We start from the raw sequence: 15,561 nt of genomic DNA, 5'->3' as shown, positions 1-15,561 counted from the left end.
TTACGCGTGGCCAGCTTGATACGGAGTGATTTGGCACGTGAAAATTCTGCACGTCAGCGTGTAATTCGAGGAAAGGCCCTTAGCACGTAAGCGCGTCAGCACGCATACGTGATTTCATTGGACCAAAGGCCCTTTGCGCGTAAGCGCCTCTGTGACGTATCGTGCACGGGCGTTGCCCTGGCAGGGCTTGAAGATCCCACGTGGATTTCCATTGCTCTGTATGTGCTTTTCGTGGGGTGCGGTGCGTGTGTTTTGCAGGCTTTGGGGTTCACACGCTATTACTTCACAGCGGGTGGGTATTGGCTACCCGTTCTTCTACATGCAAGGCAGATGGTGAGTGGTACCCTGCTCCCCAAGGCCCGATCGCGTGTAAAACCACCCGCGAGCCCCTGAAATACACATATCCAGGCCAATCGCGTGTGAAACCACCCGCGAGCCCCTGAAATACACGTACCCCGCTCCCCTAGGCCCGATCATGTGTGAAAACACCTGCGCACCCCTGAAATACACGTACCCGCTCCCCCAGGCCCGATCGCGTGTAAAACCACCCGCGAACCCCTGAAATACACGTACCCAGGACAATCGCCTGTGAAACCACCCGTGCACCCCTGAAATACACGTACCCAAGCCAATCGCGTGTAAAACTTCTTGCGCACCCCTGAAATACACGTACCCAGGACAATCGTGTGTGTAACTTCTCGCGCACCCCTGAAATACACGTACCCAGGACAATCGCGTGTAAAACTTCTCGCGCACCCCTGAAATACGCATACCCAGGACAATCGCGTGTGAAACTTCTCACGCACCGCTGAAATACACGTACTCAGGACAATCGCGTGTGAAACCACCCGCGAGCCCCTGAAATACACATACCCAGGACAATCGCGTGTGAAACCACCCGTGCACCCCTGAAATACACGTACCCAGGCCAATCGCATGTAAAACTTCTCGCGCACCCCTGAAATACACGTACCCAGAACAATCGCATGTGTAACTTCTTGCGCACCCCTGAAATACACATACCCAGGCCAATCGCGTGTAAAACTTCTCGCGCACCCCTGAAATACACGTACCCAGGACAATCGCGTGTGAAATTTCTCGCGCACCCCTGAAATACACGTACCCAGGCCAATCGCGTGTAAAACTTCTCGTGCACCCCTGAAATACACGTACCCAGGCCAATCGCGTGTGAAACTTCTCGTGCACCCCTGAAATACACGTACCCCGCTCCCCCAGGCCCGATCGCGTGTAAAACTTTCCGCGCACCCACGAAATACACGCACACGCTATTATTCACACAGCGTACCCCTTTGCACGTCATTTGTCCTAGAGGGCCACAGTATGGGACATTCATCAGAGCTGTGTATACATGCTTTTTGTTAGCACACATTTTGGCGCACATTTTGTTCATGCGCAGGGACGCTGCCGCCTGCTTTCGTGTGGTGGACGTCTATGGGCCTGTCCGCGTCTTTGCCCGTGCGCTGCTTTGCCCTATTCGATTCCATAAATACGTGTTGTAGGCGAGCGTGTGGGCGTTCCGCGCACTTGCCTCCTGTACTTCCCCCGTGACGCCCACATTTTCACGAGTTGTTCCCCATTCCGCGTGTCACGCCCCGTGTTCCGCCTACTTTTGTTATGTGCGCCGCGCTATGTGCGCTTTCGCTGTGGCCTTAGCGCACGCCGTTAGATGACCTGTGCGCCGGCGTGCGCCGCACACTTTTTCAGCGCACATCCCTGATTTTACTCGCGCACGGACTTCCATGGATAGATGTGCGATGGTTTCCCTGCGATAATCGCACTTGCACTGCGATTTTCGCAATTTCACTGCAAATCGCACATTTTGGCATGCTTGTGCCGAAATTTTCGGCGCACATTAATTCCATAAATCGGCCTGTAAGTCACTACACACCAGACCATCAAAAGTGAGTAAGCACCCAAAACAGTGTCCCTTTTTACTAGCACCTGGCAGTAATCCAGTGTACAGGCCAAATGATCTGGCACACCTACCGGTTGTAAAGCCTCAGAATTTAGACCAGAATGTGGGCGGCATAAGAGCCAGTGCATCAAAGGCATTTTGACTCAGACTTCACAGTGCCTCGAGATGCTAGCAATTATTTCAATGTTTAGTTGCTTTAGCTGTCAGAGAGCATTTATTTGGGACTGTATGATATACTAAGAAGTGCAGTGTGTATACCGAATTACCTTGATCCACAGGAAATCTGTGAAAGTCGCCCATCGCTCCGGTTGAGTCGAAATTACTGTTTGCTTACTAGTCAAGGTCATTGGCCATATAAATAACATACTAAGGCCTTCATTCAGATCAATCCGATTTATTTGGCAGGAAAGGGCCAACCATTTGTCTATCAGCTGATTGACCATTTTTCTGTGATTCTGACCATCACTGCACAGGATGGAGATATATCATTGAATGTTGACATGCATGGCGACAAGGGTGTGGAAGCCGGTAATCCGCCCTAGTTACTATATCCATCAACCCATGCATGGGCAGTCCCCATTGCTTAACATGACTTGGAGTATTTATTCATTTATTTGAATTTGTAAAGCGCACTAGCAGCCCACGGGCATCGAGGCGCTGTTGTATGAAATTGTCTTAGTTACAGGAGGGTTACTTAGCTCATGGTTAAAGTGAGCGTGTAACCTAAAAGTGATACTGCATCAAGGAACACATACAACGGTGGTTACAGTTTTGGTTTGTCATCCAGTTACAATAAAGGTTACATCATAGGTAGAATGGAACGTGCAGTCTACATGGGACAATGGCACCAGAGATATTTATTTAAACAAACATCATGGTTTTGATTGCTTCCCTGAAGGCTAAGTGTGACTCAACATTTCTAACGTAACGGGGTAATGTGTTCCAATGGGTCGCTGCCATGACCGGGAAACTGGAACCTCCTGTGCGCATTCTCTGGATCTTAGGAATGGAGATCCTGTTGGTGTAGGCAGTTCTTGTGGGTCTAGTTGATATAGGCTCGACTATTCTTTGAGTATGTTCCTCCTCACACAGGAAATCCAGAGAAAATCTGGTAAATGTGGCCATTCCCTGTAAATCAGTGTTGATCCGCGGCAGTACCAGAGTAACGCACAGCGATTCCCGTGCAAGGTGTCCACTGAGAGTTCTTATGCCTTATCGGAATGAGTGGATGCTGGGGAAACGTCCATGCTTTTTCATCACATCCACCTGAATGTGGGTGTCAGTGAGCACATGGTATCCTGATATAATACATGGCATCTTGAAATATCTGTATAAAAGCCTGTGAATAATGTCCTTATTAAAGTCTACTTGTGACATCACAAAAGCGAATGGCATCACAACTGTCACTGCAGCTGTTCATTAGAGCCTTGAAAAGCTTTTCAAACTCCTTGCTTGCAGAGTAGTTTTCTGTGACACAGAAGTGTTTATGGTCCAATGTTTAAGTTGTGCACTGCTGTGAGCAAGAATCTACATGCTGTTACTTATTTTAAAGCACACAAAGTTTTTTTAATGCATTCTTTAAAAACTGCTTGAACTGTTTTTATGCATCACATGCACCTTGAAACACTTGTGTATAGGCGCGCTATAAATAAAATATCATATCATTAAGGGCTAAATCCAAACTCTACTGATTATGTGGCTCAGCAAATGGAAGATCTCATACATTATATCGATCAAGAGATGGCTGTGCAGCCATCTATTATAAGGAATGCAATAGACCCTACTATACATAACAAGTCACTTCAGGGTTCCGTGACCTTATAAAGAAATTCGGCCGACTGTTTGGCCACGAAAGCATCGGTGACTTGCAATATCCCTATAATGTATGGCAGTTGCGGATGTCCATAAAACATTCGAATGGAGAAATGCCTGCTTTTTTTGTTTTTTTGTTAAATAATGCGGGGGAAGACCACCTGCTCCCCCTTTCCACCCACCTTAACTAAAACCCTTACCCCACACCATTATTTTTGAAAAATGTCCTGCAACTTGCCCAAAATGTTGGCGAAAAGAGGCGTTCATTTCTCCATTTGTTCCGGTAGTGGCTACATTATCCCATATATACATATCAAAATGTGAGCATGCACTGCCATTTTCTTCTGGGGCCTTTGAGAGAGTCGTGAGGGCCACTGCGAGGGTTGTCCAAGTATATAAGGGCACCCCTTATATATTATCCCATATATACAATTCAAGGGCATTCAGTGATCACCAGAATACATGATCACCACTCAAGTACCGCCAGTGTTTTTCAGTTCAGAAAGGTGACAACATTTCTATTTTTAAAAAGCAGAATGCAAAATGTGTTATTCGTCATGTGCCCGAGGGCTATAACCATTTTGTAAAATTACTACAGAGCAGTGGTGAATTCTGTTTCTGACACAAGTTGCTGTCATCATGTCTCCAGACCAAACTCGGTTGACAAGGAGATATTTTTCCACTATCTGAAAGTGTATCCGAGTTCCCCAGCACTCATTTCAGAGAAAAGGACCCTGTATCAGGCTTAAGGGGGAAGAGGGTTAAATCGGTGTAAAGAAGTAGGGAGAACCATCAGGACTGAGACAAGAATGTATGAGGTCTAATGAGAAGTGCTCTTTGGCAGCCCCTTATCTTACAATGCGGCCGGATTTGATGCTTTAGAGCAGGGGTCTGCAGTCTGTGGCTCTCCAGATTTTGTATTACGCCTCCCATGATCCCTCCCTATTAACTATGTTCACTATGGCAGATGGGGATTGCAGTGCTCTGGGCACCTGCCTGCTGTAGCCTTATTGAAGTAAGTACCAGCCCTCTATGCACTCTAAGGCCTAATGCATATTCAGGGATTAGAGTTGATACTTTTGTCCAGGGTGAGCCAGTAAGGAATTCCATCCACTGTCCCCAGTAAGGTTATACAAGATAATCACGTATTCCTGTGCTTCCTGGCTGAAGCAGACTGTCCTTTAAATAGCTACTGATCTAATTTCAAGAGGCTGCCGAGAATATGTGGAAATATTGCCAGTGAGCCAGCACTTAGACTTTGTCGATAAGACAGTCACACATGATGAAGATGCTGCCAAGCATTGCAAACGCTATCCAGGCTCCTGGCTCGCGCAGCTGCGCAATGATTGCATTTTGGGGTCCGCTGGACCCATTTCAAGTTCCCAGTCCATACCTCACTGTGCAGGCATACAGGGCAGTCATGAAGAACATGTTCTATGAAATCACATGAGGCAAATGGATGATGAGACATATTTCACTGGAGCTGAAGTTGACAAGAAGACAGGTTAGCATGAAAAGAAGACCTTCTGTGTAATAGAGGATCGCTGTGACCCCACAACCACGGGAATGCAATGCTATGACATATATTTCATTATTACATTTTATTTGGAAGGAAAAGGGAAATGACAGACGATATTAACAGCAATCAAAAGAAGCAAACTGCATGCAAGAAGATTCATTACTAAAATACATGCACAATTGAAAACGAGAAATAGGAACATTGTTTATCCCCATAAAAAAACATGGTTTACCTCTATGGCATGAACTCATTTTGTGTATTTTACAAAGTGCCACATTTAGGTTTGGCAACCAAGAAAAAAAAATCACACATATATGTTATAGTGCAGCTGTGCTGCCCTATAGTTAAATGACACAAATATGTTACAGTGCGGCTGTGCTGCCCTATAGTTAAATGACACAAATATGTTACAGTGCGGCTGTGCTGCCCTATAGTTAAATGACACAAATATGTTACAGTGCGGCTGTGCTGCCCTATAGTTAAATGACACAAATATGTTACAGTGCGGCTGTGCTGCCCTATAGTTAAATGACACAAATATGTTACAGTGCGGCTGTGCTGCCCTATAGTTAAATGACACAAATATGTTACAGTGCGGCTGTGCTGCCCTATAGTTAAATGACACAAATATGTTACAGTGCGGCTGTGCTGCCCTATAGTTAAATCACACATATATGTTACAGTACGGCTGTGCTGCCCTATAGTTAAATGACACAAATATGTTACAGTGCGGCTGGGTATCCAGTGAATTTTTCAAAAACACATTTTCGAATTGCCATTTTGTTGAAAAAAAATTCTGAATGTTTTTTTAATTTTATGTTTTGTTTGTGTTTCGTTTGTAAAAAAAAGTGTCAAAAATAAAAAAAAACAGGGGGCTAGGGGAAACCCCCCCATTTAAAAATAAAATAAAATAAAAAATTTGAATTATTTTTAATTTTATGTTTTATTTGTGTTTCGTTTGTAAACAAAAGTGTCAAAAAAAACAGGGGGCTAGGGGAAACCCCCCCATTTAAAAATAAAATAAAATAAAAAATTTGATTTTTTTTCCCGGCATTTTGGTGTAAAAAAAATGTCATTTCGAAAATGTGACGTTTGAAAAAGTCACTATAAACCGCGTGGCTGTGCTGCCCTATAGTTAAATCACACATATATGCTATAGTGTGGCTGTGCTGCACTATAGTTAAGGTGATTGCCTAGATCCATAGGAAAAGTGAAAATTCGATTGCTAATAACTTTTGACTTTCATGACCGATTTGGCTGATATTTTCCAAACACAATGTTTGTCCTGGGCCCCCTGGACCTGTTGTAAAAGATTTGTTAAAAAATGAAAACGTTATTAAGAAAGCAAAAAACACTCTTTCGGCCTACTCCCATTCATTTTCCCATAGAGAAAAAGACAAAATGTTGGTGCTGAGCAGGGCACAAACTGCTTTACAGAAGGGGAACACATAAGGAACAACTTGAGAACAAAGCGTTGACTCAATTTCCTGGACAGGTTTGGGGTAAATCCATCCAGGAGTTTTCAAAATATTCGACAGGGAGTGGGATGCCCCCTGTTCCCAAAGAAATTGCTATATCTCCCATGGTACTTTGCAGCAGAGAGGCTGATAAGCTTTTCAGAAATGAAAAAGCATGCATTTTTCGCCAAAATTCTTTTGCTAATAACTTTTGACTTGCAGGATGGATCTGGAAACTAGAAACTTTGGGAACAATTTGTTAAAAAATGAAAAAGTTATTATTAAGAAAACAAAACACCACAGTTTACAAGTGCTTTGCAGATTTGGACCAAATAACTTACAATGTGGGCACAAAGCATTGACTTAAATTCCTTGAATGGTTTGGGGTAAATCCAACCAGTAGATTCTAAAATATTCAACACGGTACGGGGTGCCCCATGCTTCTTAACACCATTCCTTTATCAATTTTGGTGCTTTGCAGCAGAGAGGTTGCCAGAGGCTAATAATGTTTGCTTTTGCTGGATTGATTTGAATGAAATTTTCTAAACAGAAAGTTTCTCAAGGCCCACCCTCAAACTGGAGAATTTGGGAACCATTCATTAAAAAATGAAAAATTGATTAAGAAAACAGAAAAAAAATCCAGTTTTCTGCCTACCCCCATTCATTTTCCCGTAGAGAAAAAGTGCAGTTATTGAACAGCTTTAGCAGGAAAATCGCTTGGCAGATTGGACCAAATGAGAAACATTTTAGGCAGAAATCATTTCCTTGACTGTTTTGGGGGTAAATCCGTCTGGTAGTTCTTAAAATATATGGTAGCGACATGGGGTGCCCTTTGTTCCTTAAAACATCTATGTATCAGCTTTTGTGCTTTCCAGCAGAGAGGCTGTGACGTTTTTCAGAAATGAAAAGCCACCATTTTGTTTTGCTAGATGCAAGTAATTCTTGGGATATTACTGGGAGAAGCTGCAAATAAAATAACTCAAACTTTGGAATGTACTCCCCCATAACCTTACAGACTATAATAACATTCTCAAGATCAGAAAGAGACTCAAAACTCTTATGTTTATGTAGTCACTCCTACATAAACACTGATTGTTTCGCACAACAGCGCTTAGATGGCCTGGCCTTAGGCACTATATAAATATCAATAGCAATAGTAATCACATTTGGCTAGAGGTCGGTAGTGGTAAAGAAGACACCATGTGAAGTTGGGGATTTGGGGGTGGGTTGGGTAGCCAGTTACAGGTAGAAAATGTTCAGATTATCAGGGGAAGACCACGTGAATCTCACGAGATTACAGCGGCAACGCTGCAAGATGCCCTCAGGAAATAGTTTGCATTACATGAAGCGATGAGCGATGGAGGTAATGGGAGAGGGTAAGGGAGGGAACAAGCAATTGAGTGGAGTGAGGGGACCTGGAAAATAGAAGGGGACACATGTTTAGTGCCTGTGAGGATGGGGAAGACTTTCTAATTCTGAGCACCTGTTATCGTGGGAATCGGTGACCCACCAGTCTACTGAAGACATTTCTGTTATTCAAAATGATTACTTTCAATTTATCGTGGAAATAAGGGGTTAGAAACAAAAACATCTGCAGTGCCTACATCTACTGGCCAGGGGCAATGGGTGTTTGGCAACCAATTAATGGTGTGACATGTCTAGTGTGCACAAAAGGAAGATATTGGTGCAACACGTACACAGGCCACGGCTGAAGGCCATAGCTAGTGAGATCTCAAGAAACTATACAACATGTTTGGCCGTGTCCACTGGCCATAGCTGAAGGCCATGGCTAGTGTGCCCAAAAGAAAACGATTGGTACAACATGTACAGTAGCCATCGTAGAAGGCCTTGGCTAGTGGCCCCTGAGGAAAACTACGCTCATCTCCTGGCCTCGTTGTATAGCCAAATAAATGTTTGACCTTTAGAAGCAATTATTTTATCTATTTTACTAATCGACCATTAGAAGCATTAGCCAGCTAAGCATGGTGGCTTTATTCACACCACTGTGAATGCTACCTGATGTGATCACATGACTTAGAAAAACAAAAGGAAGGGGAGGGGCCTAACGCTCGAGCCGTGTTCCATCCTGTTTAATTTTAAACGGTGTTTGCACGAATGTGGAGGTAAATCAGCTTGAGGAAGCTTGGTGAACAAGCGGAACGCGTGGCGAACTTCCACCCTAAGGGGGTGAGTGTTTTTTAGATCTGTATGCCATGGGGAGAGACCATTCATTTTTTGTCAACCCTGATAATGCTCAATTGCATTTTTCGTTGGTTACATGTCTTTTTATACTAAATAAAGACTATTTTTTCACTAGTAACTGGTATGGTCATGTGTGCAAGGGACCTTGTGTAACATGTTGTTGGGGAGTTTTTTGGAGTGTTACAACTCTCCACCCTCGTGTGTTTTTTAAAATATATATATACATATATATATATATATATATATATATTTTATTACATGGACGCGGTAGCGTCCATGTAGTTATGGTTAAGTTGGTGTTTCCATAGGAAGAGCATTTTTTGGGTGGCTTATAACTTCGCTCCCTCTGGACGAATCCTCACCAAACTTTGCAAAAAAAGTATATGTCCCACTCTGAATTGTTTTGCAAAGTTTGGAGAGGTTTGGTCCAGGGGGGGCAAAGTTATATGGGGGTCCCAAAACTTTTGTTTTTTCCCATAGACATAATGGGAAAAAACTTTGCGCACGCCTACAGCCCAAACCGCTGGACGGATTTACACCAAATTTGTGGCAGGAGTGGGGGCTTGGTCCCGAAAACGTGCTTTTGCAAATTTGGTGTAAATCCGTCCAGTAGTTTCTTTTAAAATGACCAAAATGTAAGGCAAAAAAATTAGTGATATCTCCGTTCGCTCCGCGGACGGACTTCCCTGTTCGCTCCGCGGACAGCGCCCCGATTGGCCAAGCAGCTTGCTTGATGTCCGCGGACATGCAACGTGTTCGCTGATTGGACGGCGTGGTGCGTGAAGCGCGTCAGATTTTTTGTGGCGCCCGCCATCTTGCATTCGCCGACGACCGCGGACAGCGCGGCGGTACTTGGATTAAAAATTGTATTTAGTGGAGTGTGTTGGTGTGTTAGAGTTTTTGGGGAGGGTGGGGGAGTATGAGATAGGTTCAATGTTCTGTTTTTTTTAATGTGCTAGACGCTTTTGTTGTGTTCGATTTGTCTGCGGACAACACGGCTGTTCTGAAATTTTCTATATAAACTAAATGATGGGGTGTTCTGAGGACGGAGTATGTGTCCGTTTTGTTCGCAAGCAAGCTAAAATTGAGCTAAGAACACTTGCGGTGTCCTTAAATGTTGGTACATAAACAAAATGGGGGTGTCCTGAGGACACTGTCCGTATTGTACTCTGGCAAGTCGAATGTTTTCTAAGAACACTCGCAGTGCTGAAATGTTTGCAATTAAACAAAATGGGGGTGTTCTGAGAACGCTGTTCGTTGTCAGGTTGAAAGTGTTCTAAGAACCCTCCTTATGTCCGCTGACATTACAATTTCCTATGGGCCTTAACCGACTTTTTGTCCACTAAACAAACGATAAATCAGGCTGCTGTGCGCCGACATTATGTGATAATCCTATCACTTGCCCCATCGACCTGGCTGACCTATTTTTGCGACACTAAATCATATCTCCCGCCCCTAAGACTGACATTATCAAAGCATTCATATTCCCCGTCTCTCTCTGTGACGTTACAGGGTGCGTAGCCAAACGCGCCCAGTCGTCTCCAGTCCTACGTGACTTTACACAGAACCCGGAAAACAACACACATCATCTCACAACACAGCGCGCCACAATTCGGAATATGAAACTGTGATTTAAAAGCAAACAGCAACATTGTACATTTATTTGACATCAAATGTTTAGAGAATATTCAGCGATTTGCATTTGTCTTTGCTGTCGATCCGCAAAAGTTCATCTTGAGTCATACGATGTTCCTTTGCGCTACACAGGGTGTTGGTTTATGATAAAAGAAGCACTATGGTCGCACTGATAATCGGAAGGCTGTCCCAACAACGAGGCATTATGGATTATAAAATACTAGCATATTAAAAATGGCAGTACACGTTTAAAAAGCGACCACAGAACAACATAATCATTGTGGGGTTTATTTAAATACTACTGCATTTGCATGTGAATGTATGCATATGGATGTAATGAGTTTGCATCTGTGCATTCGCGACTTTCATTACAAAAAAGGGGTGAGCTCAATGAGAGGCTATAACAACCATGCCCTCGGCAATCACCCATCATGCACCTGGCAAATTATGCAAATTAGGGTATGACGTCATTTAGCTACTTCTAGCTACTTTTATGACGGCCAATAGCTACTTTTCTTACTAAGGAGTTGCCAACACTGCTCCTATTTGACATCAAATGTTTGGAGAATATTCAGCGATTTGCATTTGTCTTTGCTGTCGATCTGCAAAAGTTCATCTTGAGTCACGCGCTGTTCCTTTGCGCTACACAGGGTGTTGGTTTATGATAAAAGAAGGACTGTGGTCGCACTCATAATCGGAAGGCTGTTCCAACAACGAGGCATTAGACCACCATAACGGTTGGTATGTTGCTTCTAGCCGCTAGTACCGCGTAAGGGCATTTTGGTCCTTGGCGATTGTCCCATAAAATGGTGAGGGTCATGAAGTTGTTTACTAGGAGTTTCACCTGGCAGTTAAAAAATGCGTCGGCCGGGGTCTGAAAATCGTGGCATTGACAGTAGGGAAGGATGTACCTGTTTTAAAAACATAAATTAGTCTCACGAGCCGATCTTCATTAAAAATATTCATTTTATTTATTAGGGCGTGAAACTATTTGCTAGCGAGCATAGTGCAACGGAGTATGTTAACTTATTCCCACTAACCCACCCTCTCTCCTCTGCCTTTTTCAGAGCCGTCTGAGCGCCAGCGGACCACTTCGGCGGTGATAGTGCGTGGTACAAAACAATATGCCACATTGAACGAACAAGTACAACTTAACCGGGCTTTAACGCCACGCTATTGTTATTGTATTCCAGTATAAAATAATCTAAAGGGTTACTTACATTAGATTGGCATTTTCCATTGTCTACGTGTAATGCAGTCCCTAAATACGACTCCATCTGTGCCAACGATCTTTCTCATAGTGATATAATATATAAAAGCGGTTTCGGTTCAGAAATTTCATCCTTATCGTCTCTTACGTTTTTGCACCCCTCCTTCAAAAGAAGTCTTTTGGCACGATCCCTGTCTGTCAAGGTCAAAAAACAATAGAACCTTATAGTGCGAGTCGTGGGCCACTCCGGCCCACGAGCAAAAAATGGAAGCAGCTGACCTTCACTGTGAACGGGCATAAATTCTTACTTTGCAACATTCTGTGTAAAGCCATCCCTGAGAAATTGCTTTTTACACTCCATCTTTGTATATTGTCTGCGTGCTAATGAAAAAAGTTAGTTAAAGGGAGTTTAAGGTTAACTTGCGCTACTAAAAACCTATGAAATTCAGTAAAAAAACGTTGTTAACGGGACGTTATGGTTAAGTTGCGCTACTAAAAACCTATGAAATTCAGTAAAAAAACTTTGTTAAAGGGACGTTATGGTTAAGTTGCGCTAAAAAAAACCTATGAAATTCAATTGAAAAAACGTTGTTAAAAGGGACGTTATGGTTAAGTTGCGCTACTAAAAACCTATCAAATTCAGTAAAAAAACTTTGTTAAAGGGACGTTATGGTTCAAAGTAAAACCGAAAAACCCCTGAATTCGGCAGTTATGGTAAGATAAGCAACCATAACTCGCGCCACCGTGCACTGCTAACACCCAGGACATCAAAGATGACATCACAAATGTCATTGATGACATCACTGATGGCATCACATGTGCATTTACTTTTCATGAAAACTCTGTAGGAGGGATTCTTATAATGTTGACCAAAAAGTGTCAAGGATCATTTGAATAAATATCATGAGCTAATTAGTGCATTAAGCAATGCATTGATATAAATAGCATTCTATTACGAAGTTCTATCCAGTATACTAAGCAACTCATGCAGAAACTTAGGCAGTGTGTGCAGTATACATGATGAAGGTGCAATATTCATAATCTTGCCATATAGAATAATGAAATGATAACTGCTTTCTTATTAGAGTTTTGTGTACTGTGAAACATGTAATAAGTAGCTAATAAAACCCACTTAATACATAATTACATTATTACCGACAAAACACAAAGAGACAACAACACATACAAATATGAGTATATACAGGGACAGAGAAGTAAGCAAAAAAGCAGAAGTAGTAGCAGAAAGAGTTCATAACCTAACTGATTATCTTTATGCAGAGAAATGTTTGCTCTGTTTCAAAGATGCTACTTACTGTATATATGTGTATCAAATTATGTCAGTGAACCCTAAGGAAAGGAGTGTGAGTACAATGTATACAAATATGACCATATACAGGGAAGGTATAGTAATAAAAATAAAACTATGAGAAAGTGCTGATAACTCTAATGATTATCTTCATGCACAGAAAGGATTGCTCTCTTTCAAGCCTGTGTCTTCCGCTATATATATGTTTCATATGATATGACTTGACCATAAGTCTACAAATATAGTACCTTTTCAATTTTTACTTCCTGACTGTTACTGAAGAAAACTATGTGGCTTAGATATGTCAGTAAAGGAAAAAAAGGGAGAGCCAGCCATGTGATGTCATCAGTGATGTCATCAGTGACATTTGTGATGTCATCTTTGATGTCCTGGGTGTTAGTGTTAGCAGTGCACAGTGGCGCGAGTTATGGTTGCTTATCTTACCATAACTGCCAAATTTCAGGGGTTTTTCGGTTTTACTTTGAACCATAACGTCCCTTTAACACAGTTTTTTTACTGAATATATATATATAATATATATATATATATATATATAAAAAGTTCTAATATATACCATTTTTACTAAATATTAATTTAATTTGGGGAAATGTAGTGGAGCCCTACAAACGGCGACAATGTGCAATGTCCATATTGGAAAAAAATAAATTTCAACGGTACAGAAACCTTGTAATTCATTAGGAAAATTACATTTTTTCTTTTCGAAAGTCAAAATTTAAAGCCAGTTCGGTGTATAGGCGTCAAAAATAAACTTACATTATGTGGACCGCCTCTATTGCGTTCAGAACAGTCAGCCAGTAGCATATTTGGAAGAGTGCCTCTTCGGGAACTGGTATTTCATGTTCGGTACAAACGTTTTTGAAACATAACCTTATCAAACGATTTGTTTTTCTAACTGTTACTCCCTATATTCTTTCTGCTTTTTTCCTGTAGCAAAAGGTTAAAAAACAAGTGACCCTTATGGGTGCCGACAAATATGTGGCCTTACTGAGCTCGTATTGAAAAGCGAAAATCAAGTGACCTTCACTCCGAATGGAAATACATTCTCATTTTGCAACAACATATCAGCAGCTATTCATGAGAACCGCTACTCCCGTACATGTGCAGAACTGCTGTGTGTACGAAATAGTGCAGGTGGCTGGCTTAGATTTTAAACTGTAGGCCGCCAGTCTGACCGCCGTAATGTTGTTTATGTATTTTAACATGGACGCAGTAAGTTAATTTCGTACAATGAGTAGCAAGTCCCACTGTACCGTATGACAGTGTTAACAAGAATACATCAATGTTTGACTTTGTACTGCCACATCTCATTAACGCTCACCTTTCGAAACAGTGTTCCATAAGTGTAACAAGTGCATTGGTGTCTTCTTCGTTTATGTATGTTAGCGGCGATGAGCGCGTACAACAGAAAACTATGTAAACATGGCGGCCGTATCGAAAGATTATGACGCACTTGGTGAGTGCCTGGAGTGGAAGGGAATCATTTTCTGATTGTTACCCTTTTTCCTGGTACCATTGTTGTTCCACCTCCCAATGGCATTTTTCTGCCTTTTCATTTTCAGGTAGCCATGGGTATATCCGTGGTTATTCTTGCATCTAAAAAAAGATGGTGGCCTTTTCATTTCTGAAAAGTCTCTCTGCTGTGATGCCCCATGGGAGATATCTCCATAATTTTGGTAGAATGGGGTTCCCCCTTCTCCGTCAAATATTAAAAGAAGTACTGTATGCTATAACCCCAGGCCCCCAAAGGATCGTGAGTCAACGCTTTGTGCTAAAGTTTTGTACCTGGTTCAATTCCATTCAGCGGTTTTTGCTGTGCACTGGAGTAAAAACTGACCTTTTTTGTCCGTGGGAAAATGAATGGGAACTGTGTTTTTATTTGTTTTCTTTATTGTAACTGATTTTCCCCAAAATGTCCAGTATGGGGGAAAATGGGGTGGGGTGGGGGGGTATTAGGTGCATGCGTACAGTTTTGTCTGCAAAAGTTTGGTCAAATTCGTCATAGGAGTAAAAAAATATTAGAAATTAATTTTCTGGATTTCGTATGTATATATATATATATATATATATATATATATATATATATTGAGCATGTGCACAACCATCCTTACTCCGAGACCCAGCTAAAACTGTGCATGTGGAAAGGAGAAATTAGCCGTGGACAGCCCTCGGATCCCAATACAGTGATTGCTGTTTCAACCATTCTATCCTCACTTCTGTGTCCCCAAGCTGCAGAAATCAGTAAACATTGTTCAATGTTATATATATTGTAATATTCGGTGACTGTAGTGCCCAGTGTGCATTATATACTTGGTGTTTTAAATATATAACCTTTTCATCTTCCAAAATATTTTTCAAATATAAAGAACTTTTGTAATTCTAATGTTCCCAAAATGCTCTTTTATGTTATGTAGATTAGTCTGGAACCCTTACTGGTACTATTTCCTCCCTTCTCCTTTCTCATAG

Source organism: Ambystoma mexicanum, chromosome 14 (genome assembly GCF_040938575.1).
Source record: "Ambystoma mexicanum isolate Mex_15411 chromosome 14, UKY_AmexF1_1, whole genome shotgun sequence".
Classification (NCBI taxonomy): domain Eukaryota; kingdom Metazoa; phylum Chordata; class Amphibia; order Caudata; family Ambystomatidae; genus Ambystoma; species Ambystoma mexicanum.
Note: the sequence above shows the minus strand (reverse complement) of the source record.